The sequence below is a fragment of the Hyperolius riggenbachi genome, chromosome 2 (assembly GCF_040937935.1).
Source record: "Hyperolius riggenbachi isolate aHypRig1 chromosome 2, aHypRig1.pri, whole genome shotgun sequence".
NCBI classification, from domain to species: domain Eukaryota; kingdom Metazoa; phylum Chordata; class Amphibia; order Anura; family Hyperoliidae; genus Hyperolius; species Hyperolius riggenbachi.
The window spans coordinates 155065038-155081663 of NC_090647.1; the positions used below are offsets into that span (position 1 = coordinate 155065038).

The 16626-nt window shown below is 60.4% G+C and overlaps 82 pseudogenes; all 82 read right to left on the reverse strand.

Annotated features, from left to right (window-relative positions):
- Positions 1-69: 69 nt before the first annotated feature.
- Positions 70-187, reverse strand: LOC137550350 (5S ribosomal RNA; annotated as a pseudogene).
- Positions 188-271: 84 nt separating this feature from the next.
- LOC137553597 (5S ribosomal RNA) lies at positions 272-389 on the reverse strand (annotated as a pseudogene).
- An 85-nt stretch (positions 390-474) lies between these two features.
- LOC137552206 (5S ribosomal RNA) lies at positions 475-592 on the reverse strand (annotated as a pseudogene).
- Positions 593-676: 84 nt separating this feature from the next.
- On the reverse strand, positions 677-794 carry LOC137551411 (5S ribosomal RNA; annotated as a pseudogene).
- An 84-nt stretch (positions 795-878) lies between these two features.
- Positions 879-996, reverse strand: LOC137550351 (5S ribosomal RNA; annotated as a pseudogene).
- Positions 997-1080: 84 nt separating this feature from the next.
- LOC137552548 (5S ribosomal RNA) lies at positions 1081-1198 on the reverse strand (annotated as a pseudogene).
- An 84-nt stretch (positions 1199-1282) lies between these two features.
- Positions 1283-1400, reverse strand: LOC137550352 (5S ribosomal RNA; annotated as a pseudogene).
- An 84-nt stretch (positions 1401-1484) lies between these two features.
- On the reverse strand, positions 1485-1602 carry LOC137550826 (5S ribosomal RNA; annotated as a pseudogene).
- Positions 1603-1686: 84 nt separating this feature from the next.
- On the reverse strand, positions 1687-1804 carry LOC137550353 (5S ribosomal RNA; annotated as a pseudogene).
- An 84-nt stretch (positions 1805-1888) lies between these two features.
- LOC137551432 (5S ribosomal RNA) lies at positions 1889-2006 on the reverse strand (annotated as a pseudogene).
- Positions 2007-2090: 84 nt separating this feature from the next.
- LOC137550354 (5S ribosomal RNA) lies at positions 2091-2208 on the reverse strand (annotated as a pseudogene).
- An 84-nt stretch (positions 2209-2292) lies between these two features.
- LOC137552366 (5S ribosomal RNA) lies at positions 2293-2410 on the reverse strand (annotated as a pseudogene).
- Positions 2411-2494: 84 nt separating this feature from the next.
- On the reverse strand, positions 2495-2612 carry LOC137552842 (5S ribosomal RNA; annotated as a pseudogene).
- Positions 2613-2696: 84 nt separating this feature from the next.
- LOC137552541 (5S ribosomal RNA) lies at positions 2697-2814 on the reverse strand (annotated as a pseudogene).
- An 84-nt stretch (positions 2815-2898) lies between these two features.
- LOC137551366 (5S ribosomal RNA) lies at positions 2899-3016 on the reverse strand (annotated as a pseudogene).
- An 84-nt stretch (positions 3017-3100) lies between these two features.
- LOC137551368 (5S ribosomal RNA) lies at positions 3101-3218 on the reverse strand (annotated as a pseudogene).
- An 85-nt stretch (positions 3219-3303) lies between these two features.
- On the reverse strand, positions 3304-3421 carry LOC137550356 (5S ribosomal RNA; annotated as a pseudogene).
- An 84-nt stretch (positions 3422-3505) lies between these two features.
- LOC137550357 (5S ribosomal RNA) lies at positions 3506-3623 on the reverse strand (annotated as a pseudogene).
- An 85-nt stretch (positions 3624-3708) lies between these two features.
- LOC137551310 (5S ribosomal RNA) lies at positions 3709-3826 on the reverse strand (annotated as a pseudogene).
- Positions 3827-3910: 84 nt separating this feature from the next.
- On the reverse strand, positions 3911-4028 carry LOC137550358 (5S ribosomal RNA; annotated as a pseudogene).
- Positions 4029-4112: 84 nt separating this feature from the next.
- Positions 4113-4230, reverse strand: LOC137553598 (5S ribosomal RNA; annotated as a pseudogene).
- Positions 4231-4314: 84 nt separating this feature from the next.
- On the reverse strand, positions 4315-4432 carry LOC137552208 (5S ribosomal RNA; annotated as a pseudogene).
- Positions 4433-4516: 84 nt separating this feature from the next.
- LOC137551412 (5S ribosomal RNA) lies at positions 4517-4634 on the reverse strand (annotated as a pseudogene).
- Positions 4635-4719: 85 nt separating this feature from the next.
- Positions 4720-4837, reverse strand: LOC137550359 (5S ribosomal RNA; annotated as a pseudogene).
- An 85-nt stretch (positions 4838-4922) lies between these two features.
- Positions 4923-5040, reverse strand: LOC137552549 (5S ribosomal RNA; annotated as a pseudogene).
- An 84-nt stretch (positions 5041-5124) lies between these two features.
- Positions 5125-5242, reverse strand: LOC137553791 (5S ribosomal RNA; annotated as a pseudogene).
- Positions 5243-5326: 84 nt separating this feature from the next.
- On the reverse strand, positions 5327-5444 carry LOC137550360 (5S ribosomal RNA; annotated as a pseudogene).
- Positions 5445-5528: 84 nt separating this feature from the next.
- On the reverse strand, positions 5529-5646 carry LOC137552281 (5S ribosomal RNA; annotated as a pseudogene).
- Positions 5647-5730: 84 nt separating this feature from the next.
- LOC137552685 (5S ribosomal RNA) lies at positions 5731-5848 on the reverse strand (annotated as a pseudogene).
- An 84-nt stretch (positions 5849-5932) lies between these two features.
- Positions 5933-6050, reverse strand: LOC137549723 (5S ribosomal RNA; annotated as a pseudogene).
- Positions 6051-6134: 84 nt separating this feature from the next.
- On the reverse strand, positions 6135-6252 carry LOC137550361 (5S ribosomal RNA; annotated as a pseudogene).
- Positions 6253-6336: 84 nt separating this feature from the next.
- Positions 6337-6454, reverse strand: LOC137552411 (5S ribosomal RNA; annotated as a pseudogene).
- An 84-nt stretch (positions 6455-6538) lies between these two features.
- Positions 6539-6656, reverse strand: LOC137554382 (5S ribosomal RNA; annotated as a pseudogene).
- An 84-nt stretch (positions 6657-6740) lies between these two features.
- On the reverse strand, positions 6741-6858 carry LOC137550362 (5S ribosomal RNA; annotated as a pseudogene).
- Positions 6859-6942: 84 nt separating this feature from the next.
- On the reverse strand, positions 6943-7060 carry LOC137549521 (5S ribosomal RNA; annotated as a pseudogene).
- Positions 7061-7145: 85 nt separating this feature from the next.
- LOC137552080 (5S ribosomal RNA) lies at positions 7146-7263 on the reverse strand (annotated as a pseudogene).
- Positions 7264-7347: 84 nt separating this feature from the next.
- Positions 7348-7465, reverse strand: LOC137553360 (5S ribosomal RNA; annotated as a pseudogene).
- An 84-nt stretch (positions 7466-7549) lies between these two features.
- LOC137550363 (5S ribosomal RNA) lies at positions 7550-7667 on the reverse strand (annotated as a pseudogene).
- Positions 7668-7751: 84 nt separating this feature from the next.
- On the reverse strand, positions 7752-7869 carry LOC137550364 (5S ribosomal RNA; annotated as a pseudogene).
- An 84-nt stretch (positions 7870-7953) lies between these two features.
- On the reverse strand, positions 7954-8071 carry LOC137553892 (5S ribosomal RNA; annotated as a pseudogene).
- An 84-nt stretch (positions 8072-8155) lies between these two features.
- On the reverse strand, positions 8156-8273 carry LOC137551414 (5S ribosomal RNA; annotated as a pseudogene).
- Positions 8274-8358: 85 nt separating this feature from the next.
- LOC137550365 (5S ribosomal RNA) lies at positions 8359-8476 on the reverse strand (annotated as a pseudogene).
- An 84-nt stretch (positions 8477-8560) lies between these two features.
- On the reverse strand, positions 8561-8678 carry LOC137553792 (5S ribosomal RNA; annotated as a pseudogene).
- An 84-nt stretch (positions 8679-8762) lies between these two features.
- LOC137551908 (5S ribosomal RNA) lies at positions 8763-8880 on the reverse strand (annotated as a pseudogene).
- Positions 8881-8965: 85 nt separating this feature from the next.
- On the reverse strand, positions 8966-9083 carry LOC137552282 (5S ribosomal RNA; annotated as a pseudogene).
- An 85-nt stretch (positions 9084-9168) lies between these two features.
- Positions 9169-9284, reverse strand: LOC137553232 (5S ribosomal RNA; annotated as a pseudogene).
- An 85-nt stretch (positions 9285-9369) lies between these two features.
- On the reverse strand, positions 9370-9487 carry LOC137549724 (5S ribosomal RNA; annotated as a pseudogene).
- A 69-nt stretch (positions 9488-9556) lies between these two features.
- Positions 9557-9674, reverse strand: LOC137550827 (5S ribosomal RNA; annotated as a pseudogene).
- An 84-nt stretch (positions 9675-9758) lies between these two features.
- On the reverse strand, positions 9759-9876 carry LOC137552412 (5S ribosomal RNA; annotated as a pseudogene).
- An 84-nt stretch (positions 9877-9960) lies between these two features.
- Positions 9961-10078, reverse strand: LOC137554383 (5S ribosomal RNA; annotated as a pseudogene).
- An 84-nt stretch (positions 10079-10162) lies between these two features.
- LOC137552679 (5S ribosomal RNA) lies at positions 10163-10280 on the reverse strand (annotated as a pseudogene).
- Positions 10281-10364: 84 nt separating this feature from the next.
- LOC137554207 (5S ribosomal RNA) lies at positions 10365-10482 on the reverse strand (annotated as a pseudogene).
- Positions 10483-10566: 84 nt separating this feature from the next.
- On the reverse strand, positions 10567-10684 carry LOC137550367 (5S ribosomal RNA; annotated as a pseudogene).
- An 84-nt stretch (positions 10685-10768) lies between these two features.
- Positions 10769-10886, reverse strand: LOC137553013 (5S ribosomal RNA; annotated as a pseudogene).
- Positions 10887-10970: 84 nt separating this feature from the next.
- LOC137550037 (5S ribosomal RNA) lies at positions 10971-11088 on the reverse strand (annotated as a pseudogene).
- Positions 11089-11172: 84 nt separating this feature from the next.
- LOC137550368 (5S ribosomal RNA) lies at positions 11173-11290 on the reverse strand (annotated as a pseudogene).
- Positions 11291-11374: 84 nt separating this feature from the next.
- LOC137550369 (5S ribosomal RNA) lies at positions 11375-11492 on the reverse strand (annotated as a pseudogene).
- Positions 11493-11577: 85 nt separating this feature from the next.
- On the reverse strand, positions 11578-11695 carry LOC137553457 (5S ribosomal RNA; annotated as a pseudogene).
- An 84-nt stretch (positions 11696-11779) lies between these two features.
- On the reverse strand, positions 11780-11897 carry LOC137553962 (5S ribosomal RNA; annotated as a pseudogene).
- An 84-nt stretch (positions 11898-11981) lies between these two features.
- LOC137552967 (5S ribosomal RNA) lies at positions 11982-12099 on the reverse strand (annotated as a pseudogene).
- Positions 12100-12183: 84 nt separating this feature from the next.
- Positions 12184-12301, reverse strand: LOC137552283 (5S ribosomal RNA; annotated as a pseudogene).
- Positions 12302-12386: 85 nt separating this feature from the next.
- LOC137551787 (5S ribosomal RNA) lies at positions 12387-12504 on the reverse strand (annotated as a pseudogene).
- An 84-nt stretch (positions 12505-12588) lies between these two features.
- LOC137551788 (5S ribosomal RNA) lies at positions 12589-12706 on the reverse strand (annotated as a pseudogene).
- An 84-nt stretch (positions 12707-12790) lies between these two features.
- LOC137552284 (5S ribosomal RNA) lies at positions 12791-12908 on the reverse strand (annotated as a pseudogene).
- Positions 12909-12992: 84 nt separating this feature from the next.
- LOC137550370 (5S ribosomal RNA) lies at positions 12993-13110 on the reverse strand (annotated as a pseudogene).
- An 84-nt stretch (positions 13111-13194) lies between these two features.
- LOC137552968 (5S ribosomal RNA) lies at positions 13195-13312 on the reverse strand (annotated as a pseudogene).
- Positions 13313-13396: 84 nt separating this feature from the next.
- LOC137552285 (5S ribosomal RNA) lies at positions 13397-13514 on the reverse strand (annotated as a pseudogene).
- An 84-nt stretch (positions 13515-13598) lies between these two features.
- Positions 13599-13716, reverse strand: LOC137550371 (5S ribosomal RNA; annotated as a pseudogene).
- An 84-nt stretch (positions 13717-13800) lies between these two features.
- LOC137551789 (5S ribosomal RNA) lies at positions 13801-13918 on the reverse strand (annotated as a pseudogene).
- Positions 13919-14003: 85 nt separating this feature from the next.
- Positions 14004-14121, reverse strand: LOC137550373 (5S ribosomal RNA; annotated as a pseudogene).
- Positions 14122-14206: 85 nt separating this feature from the next.
- Positions 14207-14324, reverse strand: LOC137551791 (5S ribosomal RNA; annotated as a pseudogene).
- Positions 14325-14408: 84 nt separating this feature from the next.
- Positions 14409-14526, reverse strand: LOC137550374 (5S ribosomal RNA; annotated as a pseudogene).
- An 84-nt stretch (positions 14527-14610) lies between these two features.
- On the reverse strand, positions 14611-14728 carry LOC137553467 (5S ribosomal RNA; annotated as a pseudogene).
- An 84-nt stretch (positions 14729-14812) lies between these two features.
- Positions 14813-14930, reverse strand: LOC137552862 (5S ribosomal RNA; annotated as a pseudogene).
- An 84-nt stretch (positions 14931-15014) lies between these two features.
- Positions 15015-15132, reverse strand: LOC137551910 (5S ribosomal RNA; annotated as a pseudogene).
- An 84-nt stretch (positions 15133-15216) lies between these two features.
- LOC137551911 (5S ribosomal RNA) lies at positions 15217-15334 on the reverse strand (annotated as a pseudogene).
- An 84-nt stretch (positions 15335-15418) lies between these two features.
- LOC137554073 (5S ribosomal RNA) lies at positions 15419-15536 on the reverse strand (annotated as a pseudogene).
- Positions 15537-15620: 84 nt separating this feature from the next.
- On the reverse strand, positions 15621-15738 carry LOC137553426 (5S ribosomal RNA; annotated as a pseudogene).
- An 84-nt stretch (positions 15739-15822) lies between these two features.
- LOC137552582 (5S ribosomal RNA) lies at positions 15823-15940 on the reverse strand (annotated as a pseudogene).
- Positions 15941-16024: 84 nt separating this feature from the next.
- On the reverse strand, positions 16025-16142 carry LOC137550376 (5S ribosomal RNA; annotated as a pseudogene).
- An 84-nt stretch (positions 16143-16226) lies between these two features.
- On the reverse strand, positions 16227-16344 carry LOC137553407 (5S ribosomal RNA; annotated as a pseudogene).
- An 84-nt stretch (positions 16345-16428) lies between these two features.
- Positions 16429-16546, reverse strand: LOC137552583 (5S ribosomal RNA; annotated as a pseudogene).
- Between the last annotated feature and the right edge of the window lie 80 nt (positions 16547-16626).

Consider the following 16626-nt stretch of genomic DNA (forward strand, 5'->3'; position numbering starts at 1 on the left):
GTTTCGGCGCCTTGAAGGTGAGGCTTCCCACGCGTGCTCATAGCCATTGGGCCTCAAACCCAAAAAAACGCCTGCAGCACCTGGGGTTCACAGCCGGTCTCCCATGCAGCTACTAACCAGGCCTGAAGCCGCTTAGCTTCCGCGATCTGACGAGAGCGGGCGCTTTCGGCTTAGTGTGGCCGCAGGCAAACTCCAAGGCGCCGTTTCGGCGCCTTGAAGGTGAGGCTTCCCACGCGTGCTCATAGCCATTGGGCCTCAAACCCAAAAAAACACCTGCAGCACCTGGGGTTCACAGCCGGTCTCCCATGCAGCTACTAACCAGGCCAGAAGCCGCTTAGCTTCCGCAATCTGACGAGAGCGGGCGCTTTCGGCTTAGTGTGGCCGCAGGCAAACTCCAAGGCGCCGTTTCGGCGCCTTGAAGGTGAGGCTTCCCACGCGTGCTCATAGCCATTGGGCCTCAAACCCAAAAAAAACGCCTGCAGCACCTGGGGTTCACAGCCGGTCTCCCATGCAGCTACTAACCAGGCCTGAAGCCGCTTAGCTTCCGCGATCTGACGAGAGCGGGCGCTTTCGGATTAGTGTGGCCGCAGGCAAACTCCAAGGCGCCGTTTCGGCGCCTTGAAGGTGAGGCTTCCCACGCGTGCTCATAGCCATTGGGCCTCAAACCCAAAAAAACACCTGCAGCACCTGGGGTTCACAGCCGGTCTCCCATGCAGCTACTAACCAGGCCCGAAGCCGCTTAGCTTCCGCGATCTGACGAGAGCGGGCGCTTTCGGCTTAGTGTGGCCGCAGGCAAACTCCAAGGCGCCGTTTCAGCGCCTTGAAGGTGAGGCTTCTCACGCGTGCTCATAGCCATTGGGCCTCAAACCCAAAAAAACGCCTGCAGCACCTGGGGTTCACAGCCGGTCTCCCATGCAGCTACTAACCAGGCCTGAAGCCGCTTAGCTTCCGCGATCTGACGAGAGCGGGCGCTTTCGGCTTAGTGTGGCCGCAGGCAAACTACAAGGCGCCGTTCCGGCGCCTTGAAGGTGAGGCTTCCCACGCGTGCTCATAGCCATTGGGCCTCAAACCCAAAAAAACGCCTGCAGCACCTGGGGTTCACAGCCGGTCTCCCATGCAGCTACTAACTAGGCCTGAAGCCGCTTAGCTTCCGCGATCTGACGAGAGCGGGCGCTTTCGGCTTAGTGTGGCCGCAGGCAAACTCCAAGGCGCCGTTTCGGCGCCTTGAAGGTGAGGCTTCCCACGCGTGCTCATAACCATTGGGCCTCAAACCCAAAAAAACGCCTGCAGCACCTGGGGTTCACAGCCGGTCTCCCATGCAGCTACTAACCAGGCCTGAAGCCGCTTAGCTTCCGCGATCTGACGAGAGCGGGCGCTTTCGGCTTAGTGTGGCCGCAGGCAAACTCCAAGGCGCCGTTTCGGCGCCTTGAAGGTGAGGCTTCCCACGCGTGCTCATAGCCATTGGGCCTCAAACCCAAAAAAACACCTGCAGCACCTGGGGTTCACAGCCGGTCTCCCATGCAGCTACTAACCAGGCCTGAAGCCGCTTAGCTTCCGCGATCTGACGAGAGCGGGCGCTTTCGGCTTAGTGTGGCCGCAGGCAAACTCCAAGGCGCCGTTCCGGCGCCTTGAAGGTGAGGCTTCCCACGCGTGCTCATAGCCATTGGGCCTCAAACCCAAAAAAACGCCTGCAGCACCTGGGGTTCACAGCCGGTCTCCCATGCAGCTACTAACCAGGCCTGAAGCCGCTTAGCTTCCGCGATCTGACGAGAGCGGGCGCTTTCGGCTTAGTGTGGCCGCAGGCAAACTCCAAGGCGCCGTTTCGGCGCCTTGAAGGTGAGGCTTCCCACGCGTGCTCATAGCCATTGGGCCTCAAACCCAAAAAAACGCCTGCAGCACCTGGGGTTCACAGCCGGTCTCCCATGCAGCTACTAACCAGGCCTGAAGCCGCTTAGCTTCCGCGATCTGACGAGAGCGGGCGCTTTCAGCTTAGTGTGGCCGCAGGCAAACTCCAAGGCGCCGTTCCGGCGCCTTGAAGGTGAGGCTTCCCACGCGTGCTCATAGCCATTGGGCCTCAAACCCAAAAAAGCGCCTGCAGCACCTGGGGTTCACAGCCGGTCTCCCATGCAGCTACTAACCAGGCCTGAAGCCGCTTAGCTTCCGCGATCTGACGAGAGCGGGCGCTTTCGGCTTAGTGTGGCCGCAGGCAAACTCCAAGGCGCCGTTTCGGCGCCTTGAAGGTGAGGCTTCCCACGCGTGCTCATAGCCATTGGGCCTCAAACCCAAAAAAACGCCTGCAGCACCTGGGGTTCACAGCCGGTCTCCCATGCAGCTACTAACCAGGCCTGAAGCCGCTTAGCTTCCGCAATCTGACGAGAGCGGGCGCTTTCGGCTTAGTGTGGCCGCAGGCAAACTCCAAGGCGCCGTTTCGGGGCCTTGAAGGTGAGGCTTCCCACGCGTGCTCATAGCCATTGGGCCTCAAACCCAAAAAAACACCTGCAGCACCTGGGGTTCACAGCCGGTCTCCCATGCAGCTACTAACCAGGCCTGAAGCTGCTTAGCTTCCGCGATCTGATGAGAGCGGGCGCTTTCGGCTTAGTGTAGCCGCAGGCAAAATCCAAGGCGCCGTTTCGGCGCCTTGAAGGTGAGGCTTCCCACGCGTGCTCATAGCCATTGGGCCTCAAACCCAAAAAAACACCTGCAGCACCTGGGGTTCACAGCCGGTCTCCCATGCAGCTACTAACCAGGCCTGAAGCCGCTTAGCTTCCACGATCTGACGAGAGCGGGCGCTTTCGGCTTAGTGTGGCCGCAGGCAAACTCCAAGGCGCCGTTTCGGCGCCTTGAAGGTGAGGCTTCCCACGCGTGCTCATAGCCATTGGGCCTTAAACCCAAAAAAACGCCTGCAGCACCTGGGGTTCACAGCCGGTCTCCCATGCAGCTACTAACCAGGCCTGAAGCCGCTTAGCTTCCGCGATCTGACGAGAGCGGGCGCTTTCGGCTTAGTGTGGCCACAGGCAAACTCCAAGCCGCCGTTCCGGCGCCTTGAAGGTGAGGCTTCCCACGCGTGCTCATAGCCATTGGGCCTCAAACCCAAAAAAACGCCTGCAGCACCTGGGGTTCACAGCCGGTCTCCCATGCAGCTACTAACCAGGCCTGAAGCCGCTTAGCTTCCGCGATCTGACGAGAGCGGGCGCTTTCGGCTTAGTGTGGCCACAGGCAAACTCCAAGCCGCCGTTCCGGCGCCTTGAAGGTGAGGCTTCCCACGCGTGCTCATAGCCATTGGGCCTCAAACCCAAAAAAAACGCCTGCAGCACCTGGGGTTCACAGCCGGTCTCCCATGCAGCTACTAACCAGGCCTGAAGCCGCTTAGCTTCCGCGATCTGACGAGAGCGGGCGCTTTCGGCTTAGTGTGGCCGCAGGCAAACTCCAAGGCGCCGTTCCGGCGCCTTGAAGGTGAGGCTTCCCACGCGTGCTCATAGCCATTGGGCCTCAAACCCCAAAAAACGCCTGCAGCACCTGGGGTTCACAGCCGGTCTCCCATGCAGCTACTAACCAGGCCTGAAGCCGCTTAGCTTCCGCGATCTGACGAGAGCGGGCGCTTTCGGCTTAGTGTGGCCGCAGGCAAACTCCAAGGCGCCGTTCCGGCGCCTTGAAGGTGAGGCTTCCCACGCGTGCTCATAGCCATTGGGCCTCAAACCCAAAAAAAACGCCTGCAGCACCTGGGGTTCACAGTCGGTCTCCCATGCAGCTACTAACCAGGCCTGAAGCCGCTTAGCTTCCGCGATCTGACGAGAGCGGGCGCTTTCGGCTTAGTGTAGCCGCAGGCAAACTCCAAGGCGCCGTTTCGGCGCCTTGAAGGTGAGGCTTCCCACGCGGGCTCATAGCCATTGGGCCTCAAACCCAAAAAAACGCCTGCAGCACCTGGGGTTCACAGCCGGTCTCCCATGCAGCTACTAACCAGGCCTGAAGCCGCTTAGCTTCCGCGATCTGACGAGAGCGGGCGCTTTCGGCTTAGTGTGGCCGCAGGCAAACTCCAAGGCGCCGTTTCGGCGCCTTGAAGGTGAGGCTTCCCACGCGTGCTCATAGCCATTGGGCCTCAAACCCAAAAAAACACCTGCAGCACCTGGGGTTCACAGCCGGTCTCCCATGCAGCTACTAACCAGGCCAGAAGCCGCTTAGCTTCCGCAATCTGACGAGAGCGGGCGCTTTCGGCTTAGTGTGGCCGCAGGCAAACTCCAAGGCGCCGTTTCGGCGCCTTGAAGGTGAGGCTTCCCACGCGTGCTCATAGCCATTGGGCCTCAAACCCAAAAAAACGCCTGCAGCACCTGGGGTTCACAGCCGGTCTCCCATGCAGCTACTAACCAGGCCTGAAGCCGCTTAGCTTCCGCGATCTGACGAGAGCGGGCGCTTTCGGATTAGTGTGGCCGCAGGCAAACTGCAAGGCGCCGTTTCGGCGCCTTGAAGGTGAGGCTTCCCACGCGTGCTCATAGCCATTGGGCCTCAAACCCAAAAAAACACCTGCAGCACCTGGGGTTCACAGCCGGTCTCCCATGCAGCTACTAACCAGGCCCGAAGCCGCTTAGCTTCCGCGATCTGACGAGAGCGGGCGCTTTCGGCTTAGTGTGGCCGCAGGCAAACTCCAAGGCGCCGTTTCAGCGCCTTGAAGGTGAGGCTTCTCACGCGTGCTCATAGCCATTGGGCCTCAAACCCAAAAAAAACGCCTGCAGCACCTGGGGTTCACAGCCGGTCTCCCATGCAGCTACTAACCAGGCCTGAAGCCGCTTAGCTTCCGCGATCTGACGAGAGCGGGCGCTTTCGGCTTAGTGTGGCCGCAGGCAAACTCCAAGGCGCCGTTCCGGCGCCTTGAAGGTGAGGCTTCCCACGCGTGCTCATAGCCATTGGGCCTCAAACCCAAAAAAAACGCCTGCAGCACCTGGGGTTCACAGCCGGTCTCCCATGCAGCTACTAACTAGGCCTGAAGCCGCTTAGCTTCCGCGATCTGACGAGAGCGGGCGCTTTCGGCTTAGTGTGGCCGCAGGCAAACTCCAAGGCGCCGTTTCGGCGCCTTGAAGGTGAGGCTTCCCACGCGTGCTCATAGCCATTGGGCCTCAAACCCAAAAAAACGCCTGCAGCACCTGGGGTTCACAGCCGGTCTCCCATGCAGCTACTAACCAGGCCTGAAGCCACTTAGCTTCCGCCATCTGACGAGAGCGGGCGCTTTCGGCTTAGTGTGGCCGCAGGCAAACTCCAAGGCGCCGTTTCGGCGCCTTGAAGGTGAGGCTTCCCACGCGTGCTCATAACCATTGGGCCTCAAACCCAAAAAAACGCCTGCAGCACCTGGGGTTCACAGCCGGTCTCCCATGCAGCTACTAACCAGGCCTGAAGCCGCTTAGCTTCCGCGATCTGACGAGAGCGGGCGCTTTCGGCTTAGTGTGGCCGCAGGCAAACTCCAAGGCGCCGTTTCGGCGCCTTGAAGGTGAGGCTTCCCACGCGTGCTCATAGCCATTGGGCCTCAAACCCAAAAAAACGCCTGCAGCACCTGGGGTTCACAGCCGGTCTCCCATGCAGCTACTAACCAGGCCTGAAGCCGCTTAGCTTCCACGATCTGACGAGAGCGGGCGCTTTCGGCTTAGTGTGGCCGCAGGCAAACTCCAAGGCGCCGTTTCGGCGCCTTGAAGGTGAGGCTTCCCACGCGTGCTCATAGCCATTGGGCCTCAAACCCAAAAAAACGCCTGCAGCACCTGGGGTTCACAGCCGGTCTCCCATGCAGCTACTAAGCAGGCCTGAAGCCGCTTAGCTTCCGCGATCTGACGAGAGCGGGCGCTTTCGGCTTAGTGTGGCTGCAGGCAAACTCCAAGGCGCCGTTTCGGCGCCTTGAAGGTGAGGCTTCCCACGCGTGCTCATAGCCATTGGGCCTCAAACCCAAAAAAACGCCTGCAGCACCTGGGATTCACAGCCGGTCTCCCATGCAGCTACTAACCAGGCCTGAAGCCGCTTAGCTTCCGCGATCTGACGAGAGCGGGCGCTTTCGGCTTAGTGTGGCCGCAGGCAAACTCCAAGGCGCCGTTTCGGCGCCTTGAAGGTGAGGCTTCCCACGCGTGCTCATAGCCATTGGGCCTCAAACCCAAAAAAACGCCTGCAGCACCTGGGGTTCACAGCCGGTCTCCCATGCAGCTACTAACCAGGCCTGAAGCCGCTTAGCTTCCGCGATCTGACGAGAGCGGGCGCTTTCGGCTTAGTGTGGCCGCAGGCAAACTCTAAGGCGCCGTTCCGGCGCCTTGAAGGTGAGGCTTCCCACGCGTGCTCATAGCCATTGGGCCTCAAACCCAAAAAAACACCTGCAGCACCTGGGGTTCACAGCCAGTCTCCCATGCAGCTACTAACCAGGCCTGAAGCCGCTTAGCTTCCGCGATCTGACGAGAGCGGGCGCTTTCGGCTTAGTGTGGCCGCAGGCAAACTCCAAAGCGCCGTTTCGGCGCCTTGAAGGTGAGGCTTCCCACGCGTGCTCATAGCCATTGGGCCTCAAACCCAAAAAAACGCCTGCAGCCCCTGGGGTTCACAGCCGGTCTCCCATGCAGCTACTAACCAGGCCTGAAGCCACTTAGCTTCCGCAACCTGACGAGAGCGGGCGCTTTCGGCTTAGTGTGGCCGCAGGCAAACTCCAAGGCGCCGTTTCGGCGCCTTGAAGGTGAGGCTTCCCACGCGTGCTCATAGTCATTGGGCCTCAAACCCAAAAAAACGCCTGCAGCACCTGGGGTTCACAGCCGGTCTCCCATGCAGCTACTAACCAGGCCTGAAGCCGCTTAGCTTCCGCGATCTGACGAGAGCGGGCGCTTTCGGCTTAGTGTGGCCGCAGGCAAACTCCAAGGCGCCGTTTCGGCGCCTTGAAGGTGAGGCTTCCCACGCGTGCTCATAGCCATTGGGCCTCAAACCCAAAAAAACGCCTGCAGCACCTGGGGTTCACAGCCGGTCTCCCATGCAGCTACTAACCAGGCCTGAAGCCGCTTAGCTTCCGCGATCTGACGAGAGCGGGCGCTTTCGGCTTAGTGTGGCCGCAGGTAAACTCCAAGGCGCCGTTTCGGCTCCTTGAAGGTGAGGCTTCCCACGCGTGCTCATAGCCATTGGGCCTCAAACCCAAAAAAAACGCCTGCAGCACCTGGGGTTCACAGCCAGTCTCCCATGCAGCTACTAACCAGGCCTGAAGCCGCTTAGCTTCCGCGATCTGACGAGAGCGGGCGCTTTCGGCTTAGTGTGGCCGCAGGCAAACTCCAAGGCGCCGTTTCGGCGCCTTGAAGGTGAGGCTTCCCACGCGTGCTCATAGCCATTGGGCCTCAAACCCAAAAAAACGCCTGCAGCACCTGGGGTTCACAGCCGGTCTACCATGCAGCTACTAACCAGGCCTGAAGCCGCTTAGCTTCCGCAATCTGACGAGAGCGGGCGCTTTCGGCTTAGTGTGGCCGCAGGCAAACTCCAAGGCGCCGTTCCGGCGCCTTGAAGGTGAGGCTTCTCACGCGTGCTCATAGCCATTGGGCCTCAAACCCAAAAAAACGCCTGCAGCACCTGGGGTTCACAGCCGGTCTCCCATGCAGCTACTAACCAGGCCTGAAGCCGCTTAGCTTCCGCGATCTGACGAGAGCGGGCGCTTTCGGCTTAGTGTGGCCGCAGGCAAACTCCAAGGCGCCGTTCCGGCGCCTTGAAGGTGAGGCTTCCCACGCGTGCTCATAGCCATTGGGCCTCAAACCCAAAAAAACGCCTGCAGCACCTGGGGTTCACAGCCGGTCTCCCATGCAGCTACTAACCAGGCCTGAAGCCGCTTAGCTTCCGCGATCTGACGAGAGCGGGCGCTTTCGGCTTAGTGTGGCCGCAGGCAAACTCCAAGGCGCCGTTTCGGCGCCTTGAAGGTGAGGCTTCCCACGCGTGCTCATAGCCATTGGGCCTCAAACCCAAAAAAACGCCTGCAGCACCTGGGGTTCACAGCCGGTCTCCCATGCAGCTACTAACCAGGCCTGAAGCCGCTTAGCTTCCGCGATCTGACGAGAGTGGGCGCTTTCGGATTAGTGTGGCCGCAGGCAAACTCCAAGGCGCCGTTTCGGCGCCTTGAAGGTGAGGCTTCCCACGCGTGCTCATAGCCATTGGGCCTCAAACCCAAAAAAACACCTGCAGCACCTGGGGTTCACAGCCGGTCTCCCATGCAGCTACTAACCAGGCCCGAAGCCGCTTAGCTTCCGCGATCTGACGAGAGCGGGCGCTTTCGGCTTAGTGTGGCCGCAGGCAAACTCCAAGGCGCCGTTTCAGCGCCTTGAAGGTGAGGCTTCTCACGCGTGCTCATAGCCATTGGGCCTCAAACCCAAAAAAAACGCCTGCAGCACCTGGGGTTCACAGCCGGTCTCCCATGCAGCTACTAACCAGGCCTGAAGCCGCTTAGCTTCCGCGATCTGACGAGAGCGGGCGCTTTCGGCTTAGTGTGGCCGCAGGCAAACTCCAAGGCGCCGTTCCGGCGCCTTGAAGGTGAGGCTTCCCACGCGTGCTCATAGCCATTGGGCCTCAAACCCAAAAAAACGCCTGCAGCACCTGGGGTTCACAGCCGGTCTCCCATGCAGCTACTAACCAGGCCTGAAGCCACTTAGCTTCCGCCATCTGACGAGAGCGGGCGCTTTCGGCTTAGTGTGGCCGCAGGCAAACTCCAAGGCGCCGTTTCGGCGCCTTGAAGGTGAGGCTTCCCACGCGTGCTCATAACCATTGGGCCTCAAACCCAAAAAAACGCCTGCAGCACCTGGGGTTCACAGCCGGTCTCCCATGCAGCTACTAACCAGGCCTGAAGCCACTTAGCTTCCGCGATCTGACGAGAGCGGGCGCTTTCGGCTTAGTGTGGCCGCAGGCAAACTCCAAGGCGCCGTTTCGGCGCCTTGAAGGTGAGGCTTCCCACGCGTGCTCATAGCCATTGGGCCTCAAACCCAAAAAAAACGCCTGCAGCACCTGGGGTTCACAGCCGGTCTCCCATGCAGCTACTAACCAGGCCTGAAGCCGCTTAGCTTCCACGATCTGACGAGAGCGGGCGCTTTCGGCTTAGTGTGGCCGCAGGCAAACTCCAAGGCGCCGTTTCGGCGCCTTGAAGGTGAGGCTTCCCACGCGTGCTCATAGCCATTGGGCCTCAAACCCAAAAAAACCCCTGCAGCACCTGGGGTTCACAGCCGGTCTCCCATGCAGCTACTAAGCAGGCCTGAAGCCGCTTAGCTTCCGCGATCTGACGAGAGCGGGCGCTTTCGGCTTAGTGTGGCTGCAGGCAAACTCCAAGGCGCCGTTTCGGCGCCTTGAAGGTGAGGCTTCCCACGCGTGCTCATAGCCATTGGGCCTCAAACCCAAAAAAACGCCTGCAGCACCTGGGATTCACAGCCGGTCTCCCATGCAGCTACTAACCAGGCCTGAAGCCGCTTAGCTTCCGCGATCTGACGAGAGCGGGCGCTTTCGGCTTAGTGTGGCCGCAGGCAAACTTGCGCCTTGAAGGTGAGGCTTCCCACGCGTGCTCATAGCCATTGGGCCTCAAACCCAAAAAAACACCTGCAGCACCTGGGGTTCACAGCCGGTCTCCCATGCAGCTACTAACCAGGCCTGAAGCCGCTTAGCTTCCGCGATCTGACGAGAGCGGGCGCTTTCGGCTTAGTGTGGCCGCAGGCAAACTCTAAGGCGCCGTTCCGGCGCCTTGAAGGTGAGGCTTCCCACGCGTGCTCATAGCCATTGGGCCTCAAACCCAAAAAAACACCTGCAGCACCTGGGGTTCACAGCCAGTCTCCCATGCAGCTACTAACCAGGCCTGAAGCCGCTTAGCTTCCGCGATCTGACGAGAGCGGGCGCTTTCGGCTTAGTGTGGCCGCAGGCAAACTCCAAAGCGCCGTTTCGGCGCCTTGAAGGTGAGGCTTCCCACGCGTGCTCATAGCCATTGGGCCTCAAACCCAAAAAAACGCCTGCAGCCCCTGGGGTTCACAGCCGGTCTCCCATGCAGCTACTAACCAGGCCTGAAGCCACTTAGCTTCCGCAACCTGACGAGAGCGGGCGCTTTCGGCTTAGTGTGGCCGCAGGCAAACTCCAAGGCGCCGTTTCGGCGCCTTGAAGGTGAGGCTTCCCACGCGTGCTCATAGTCATTGGGCCTCAAACCCAAAAAAACACCTGCAGCACCTGGGGTTCACAGCCGGTCTCCCATGCAGCTACTAACCAGGCCTGAAGCCGCTTAGCTTCCGCGATCTGACGAGAGCGGGCGCTTTTGGCTTAGTGTGGCCGCAGGCAAACTCCAAGGCGCCGTTCCGGCGCCTTGAAGGTGAGGCTTCCCACGCGTGCTCATAGCCATTGGGCCTCAAACCCAAAAAAACGCCTGCAGCACCTGGGGTTCACAGCCGGTCTCCCATGCAGCTACTAACCAGGCCTGAATCTGCTTAGCTTCCACGATCTGACGAGAGCGGGCGCTTTCGGCTTAGTGTGGCCGCAGGCAAACTCCAAGGCGCCGTTCCGGCGCCTTGAAGGTGAGGCTTCCCACGCGTGCTCATAGCCATTGGGCCTCAAACCCAAAAAAACGCCTGCAGCACCTGGGGTTCACAGCCGGTCTCCCATGCAGCTACTAACCAGGCCTGAAGCCGCTTAGCTTCCGCGATCTGACGAGAGCGGGCGCTTTCGGCTTAGTGTGGCCGCAGGCGAACTCCAAGGCGCCGTTTCGGCGCCTTGAAGGTGAGGCTTCCCACGCGTGCTCATAGCCATTGGGCCTCAAACCCAAAAAAACGCCTGCAGCACCTGGGGTTCACAGCCGGTCTCCCATGCAGCTACTAACCAGGCCTGAAGCCGCTTAGCTTCCGCGATCTGACGAGAGTGGGCGCTTTCGGCTTAGTGTGGCCGCAGGCAAACTCCAAGGCGCCGTTTCGGCGCCTTGAAGGTGAGGCTTCCCACGCGTGCTCATAGCCATTGGGCCTCAAACCCAAAAAAACGCCTGCAGCACCTGGGGTTCACAGCCGGTCTCCCATACAGCTACTAACCAGGCCTGAAGCCGCTTAGCTTCCGCGATCTGACGAGAGCGGGCGCTTTCGGCTTAGTGTGGCCGCAGGCAAACTCCAAGGCGCCGTTTCGGCGCCTTGAAGGTGAGGCTTCCCACGCGTGCTCATAGCCATTGGGCCTCAAACCCAAAAAAACGCCTGCAGCACCTGGGGTTCACAGCCGGTCTCCCATGCAGCTACTAACCAGGCCTGAAGCCGCTTAGCTTCCGCGATCTGACGAGAGCGGGCGCTTTCGGCTTAGTGTGGCCGCAGGCAAACTCCAAGGCGCCGTTTCGGCGCCTTGAAGGTGAGGCTTCCCACGCGTGCTCATAGCCATTGGGCCTCAAACCCAAAAAAACGCCTGCAGCACCTGGGGTTCACAGCCGGTCTCCCATGCAGCTACTAACCAGGCCTGAAGCCGCTTAGCTTCCGCGATCTGACGAGAGCGGGCGCTTTCGGCTTAGTGTGGCCGCAGGCAAACTCCAAGGCGCCGTTTCGGCGCCTTGAAGGTGAGGCTTCCCACGCGTGCTCATAGCCATTGGGCCTCAAACCCAAAAAAAACGCCTGCAGCACCTGGGGTTCACAGCCGGTCTCCCATGCAGCTACTAACCAGGCCAGAAGCCGCTTAGCTTCCGCAATCTGACGAGAGCGGGCGCTTTCGGCTTAGTGTGGCCGCAGGCAAACTCCAAGGCGCCGTTTCGGCGCCTTGAAGGTGAGGCTTCCCACGCGTGCTCATAGCCATTGGGCCTCAAACCCAAAAAAACACCTGCAGCACCTGGGGTTCACAGCCGGTCTCCCATGCAGCTACTAACCAGGCCTGAATCCGCTTAGCTTCCGCGATCTGACGAGAGCCGGCGCTTTCGGCTTAGTGTGGCCGCAGGCAAACTCCAAGGCGCCGTTTCGGCGCCTTGAAGGTGAGGCTTCCCACGCGTGCTCATAGCCATTGGGCCTCAAACCCAAGAAAACGCCTGCAGCACCTGGGGTTCACAGCCGGTCTCCCATGCAGCTACTAACCAGGCCTGAAGCCGCTTAGCTTCCGCAATCTGACGAGAGCGGGCGCTTTCGGCTTAGTGTGGCCACAGGCAAACTCCAAGGCGCCGTTTCGGCGCCTTGAAGGTGAGGCTTCCCACGCGTGCTCATAGCCATTGGGCCTCAAACCCAAAAAAACGCCTGCAGCACCTGGGGTTCACAGCCGGTCTCCCATGCAGCTACTAACCAGGCCTGAAGCCGCTTAGCTTCCACGATCTGACGAGAGCGGGCGCTTTCGGCTTAGTGTGGCCGCAGGCAAACTCCAAGGCGCCGTTCCGGCGCCTTGAAGGTGAGGCTTCCCACGCGTGCTCATAGCCATTGGGCCTCAAACCCAAAAAAAACGCCTGCAGCACCTGGGGTTCACAGCCGGTCTCCCATGCAGCTACTAACCAGGCCTGAAGCCGCTTAGCTTCCGCGATCTGACGAGAGCAGGCGCTTTCGGCTTAGTGTGGCCGCAGGCAAACTCCAAGGCGCCGTTCCGGCGCCTTGAAGGTGAGGCTTCCCACGCGTGCTCATAGCCATTGGGCCTCAAACCCAAAAAAACGCCTGCAGCACCTGGGGTTCACAGCCGGTCTCCCATGCAGCTACTAACCAGGCCTGAAGCCGCTTAGCTTCCGCGATCTGACGAGAGCAGGCGCTTTCGGCTTAGTGTGGCCGCAGGCAAACTCCAAGGCGCCGTTTCGGCGCCTTGAAGGTGAGGCTTCCCACGCGTGCTCATAGCCATTGGGCCTCAAACCCAAAAAAACGCCTGCAGCACCTGGGGTTCACAGCCGGTCTCCCATGCAGCTACTAACCAGGCCTGAAGCCGCTTAGCTTCCACGATCTGACGAGAGCGGGCGCTTTCGGCTTAGTGTGGCCGCAGGCAAACTCCAAGGCGCCGTTTCGGCGCCTTGAAGCTGAGGCTTCCCACGCGTGCTCATAGCCATTGGGCCTCAAACCCAAAAAAACGCCTGCAGCACCTGGGGTTCACAGCCGGTCTCCCATGCAGCTACTAACCAGGCCTGAAGCCGCTTAGCTTCCGCGATCTGACGAGAGCGGGCGCTTTCGGCTTAGTGTGGCCGCAGGCAAACTCCAAGGCGCCGTTTCGGCGCCTTGAAGGTGAGGCTTCCCACGCGTGCTCATAGCCATTGGGCCTCAAACCCAAAAAAACGCCTGCAGCACCTGGGGTTCACAGCCGGTCTCCCATGCAGCTACTAACCAGGCCTGAAGCCGCTTAGCTTCCGCAATCTGACGAGAGCGGGCGCTTTCGGCTTAGTGTGGCCACAGGCAAACTCCAAGGCGCCGTTTCGGCGCCTTGAAGGTGAGGCTTCCCACGCGTGCTCATAGCCATTGGGCCTCAAACCCAAAAAAACGCCTGCAGCACCTGGGGTTCACAGCCGGTCTCCCATGCAGCTACTAACCAGGCCTGAAGCCGCTTAGCTTCCACGATCTGACGAGAGCGGGCGCTTTCGGCTTAGTGTGGCCGCAGGCAAACTCCAAGGCGCCGTTCCGGCGCCTTGAAGGTGAGGCTTCCCACGCGTGCTCATAGCCATTGGGCCTCAAACCCAAAAAAACGCCTGCAGCACCTGGGGTTCACAGCCGGTCTCCCATGCAGCTACTAACCAGGCCTGAAGCCGCTTAGCTTCCGCGATCTGACGAGAGCGGGCGCTTTCGGCTTAGTGTGGCCGCAGGCAAACTCCAAGGCGCCGTTCCGGCGCCTTGAAGGTGAGGCTTCCCACGCGTGCTCATAGCCATTGGGCCTCAAACCCAAAAAAACGCCTGCAGCACCTGGGGTTCACAGCCGGTCTCCCATGCAGCTACTAACCAGGCCTGAAGCCGCTTAGCTTCCGCGATCTGACGAGAGCAGGCGCTTTCGGCTTAGTGTGGCCGCAGGCAAACTCCAAGGCGCCGTTTCGGCGCCTTGAAGGTGAGGCTTCCCACGCGTGCTCATAGCCATTGGGCCTCAAACCCAAAAAAAACGCCTGCAGCACCTGGGGTTCACAGCCGGTCTCCCATGCAGCTACTAACCAGGCCTGAAGCCGCTTAGCTTCCGCGATCTGACGAGAGCGGGCGCTTTCGGCTTAGTGTGGCCGCAGGCAAACTCCAAGGCGCCGTTTCGGCGCCTTGAAGGTGAGGCTTCCCACGCGTGCTCATAGCCATTGGGCCTCAAACCCAAAAAAAACGCCTGCAGCACCTGGGGTTCACAGCCGGTCTCCCATGCAGCTACTAACCAGGCCTGAAGCCGCTTAGCTTCCGCGATCTGACGAGAGCAGGCGCTTTCGGCTTAGTGTGGCCGCAGGCAAACTCCAAGGCGCCGTTTCGGCGCCTTGAAGGTGAGGCTTCCCACGCGTGCTCATAGCCATTGGGCCTCAAACCCAAAAAAACGCCTGCAGCACCTGGGGTTCACAGCCGGTCTCCCATGCAGCTACTAACCAGGCCTGAAGCCGCTTAGCTTCCGCGATCTGACGAGAGCGGGCGCTTTCGGCTTAGTGTGGCCGCAGGCAAACTCCAAGGCGCCGTTTCGGCGCCTTGAAGGTGAGGCTTCCCACGCGTGCTCATAGCCATTGGGCCTCAAACCCAAAAAAACGCCTGCAGCACCTGGGGTTCACAGCCGGTCTCCCATGCAGCTACTAACCAGGCCTGAAGCCGCTTAGCTTCCACAATCTGACGAGAGCGGGCGCTTTCGGCTTAGTGTGGCCGCAGGCAAACTCCAAGGCGCCGTTTCGGCGCCTTGAAGGTGAGGCTTCCCACGCGTGCTCATAGCCATTGGGCCTCAAACCCAAAAAAACGCCTGCAGCACCTGGGGTTCACAGCCGGTCTCCCATGCAGCTACTAACCAGGCCTGAAGCCGCTTAGCTTCCGCGATCTGACCAGAGCGGGCGCTTTCGGCTTAGTGTGGCCGCAGGCAAACTCCTAGGCGCCGTTTCGGCGCCTTGAAGGTGAGGCTTCTCACGCGTGCTCATAGCCATTGGGCCTCAAACCCAAAAAAACGCCTGCAGCACCTGGGGTTCACAGCCGGTCTCCCATGCAGCTACTAACCAGGCCTGAAGCCACTTAGCTTCCGCGATCTGACGAGAGCGGGCGCTTTCGGCTTAGTGTGGCCGCAGGCAAACTCTAAGGCGCCGTTCCGGCGCCTTGAAGTTGAGGCTTCCCACGCGTGCTCATAGCCATTGGGCCTCAAACCCAAAAAAACGCCTGCAGCACCTGGGGTTCACAGCCGGTCTCCCATGCAGCTACTAACCAGGCCTGAAGCCACTTAGCTTCCGCGATCTGACGAGAGCGGGCGCTTTCGGCTTAGTGTGGCCGCAGGCAAACTCTAAGGCGCCGTTCCGGCGCCTTGAAGTTGAGGCTTCCCACGCGTGCTCATAGCCATTGGGCCTCAAACCCAAAAAAACGCCTGCAGCACCTGGGGTTCACAGCCGGTCTCCCATGCAGCTACTAACCAGGCCTGAAGCCACTTAGCTTCCGCGATCTGACGAGAGCGGGCGCTTTCGGCTTTGTGTAACCGCAGGCAAACTCCAATGCGCCGTTCCGGCGCCTTGAAGGTGAGGCTTCCCACGCGTGCTCATAGCCATTGGGCCTCAAACCCAAAAAAACGCCTGCAGCACCTGGGGTTCACAGCCAGTCTCCCATGCAGCTACTAACCAGGCCTGAAGCCGCTTAGCTTCCGCGAACTGACGAGAGCGGGCGCTTTCGGCTTAGTGTGGCCGCAGGCAAACTCCAAGGCGCCGTTTCGGCGCCTTGAAGGTGAGGCTTCCCACGCGTGCTCATAGCCATTGGGCCTCAAACCCAAAAAAACGCCTGCAGCACCTGGGGTTCACAGCCGGTCTCCCATGCAGCTACTAACCAGGCCTGAAGCCGCTTAGCTTCCGCGATCTGACAAGAGCGGGCGCTTTCGGCTTAGTGTGGCCGCAGGCAAACTCCAATCCGCCGTTTCGGCGCCTTGAAGGTGAGGCTTCCCACACGTGCTCATAGCCATTGGGCCTCAAACCCAAAATAACGCCTGCAGCACCTGGGGTTCACAGCCGGTCTCCCATGCAGCTACTAACCAGGCCTGAAGCCGCTTAGCTTCCGCGATCTGACGAGAGCGGGCGCTTTCGGCTTAGTGTGGCCGCAGGCAAACTCCTACGCGCCGTTTCGGCGCCTTGAAGGTGAGGCTTCCCACGCGTGCTCATAGCCATTGGGCCTCAAACCCAAAAAAACGCCTGCAGCACCTGGGGTTCACAGCCGGTCTCCCATGCAGCTACTAACCAGGCCTGAAGCCACTTAGCTTCCGCGATCTGACAAGAGCGGGCGCTTTCGGCTTAGTGTGGCCGCAGGCAAACTCCAAGGCGCCGTTTCGGCGCCTTGAAGGTGAGGCTTCCCACGCGTGCTCATAGCCATTGGGCCTCAAACCCAAAAAAACGCCTGCAGCACCTGGGGTTCACAGCCGGTCTCCCATGCAGCTACTAACCAGGCCTGAAGCCGCTTAGCTTCCGCGATCTGACAAGAGCGGGCGCTTTCGGCTTAGTGTGGCCGCAGGCAAACTCCAAGGCGCCGTTTCGGCGCCTTGAAGGTGAGGCTTCCCACACGTGCTCATAGCCATTGGGCCTCAAACCCAAAA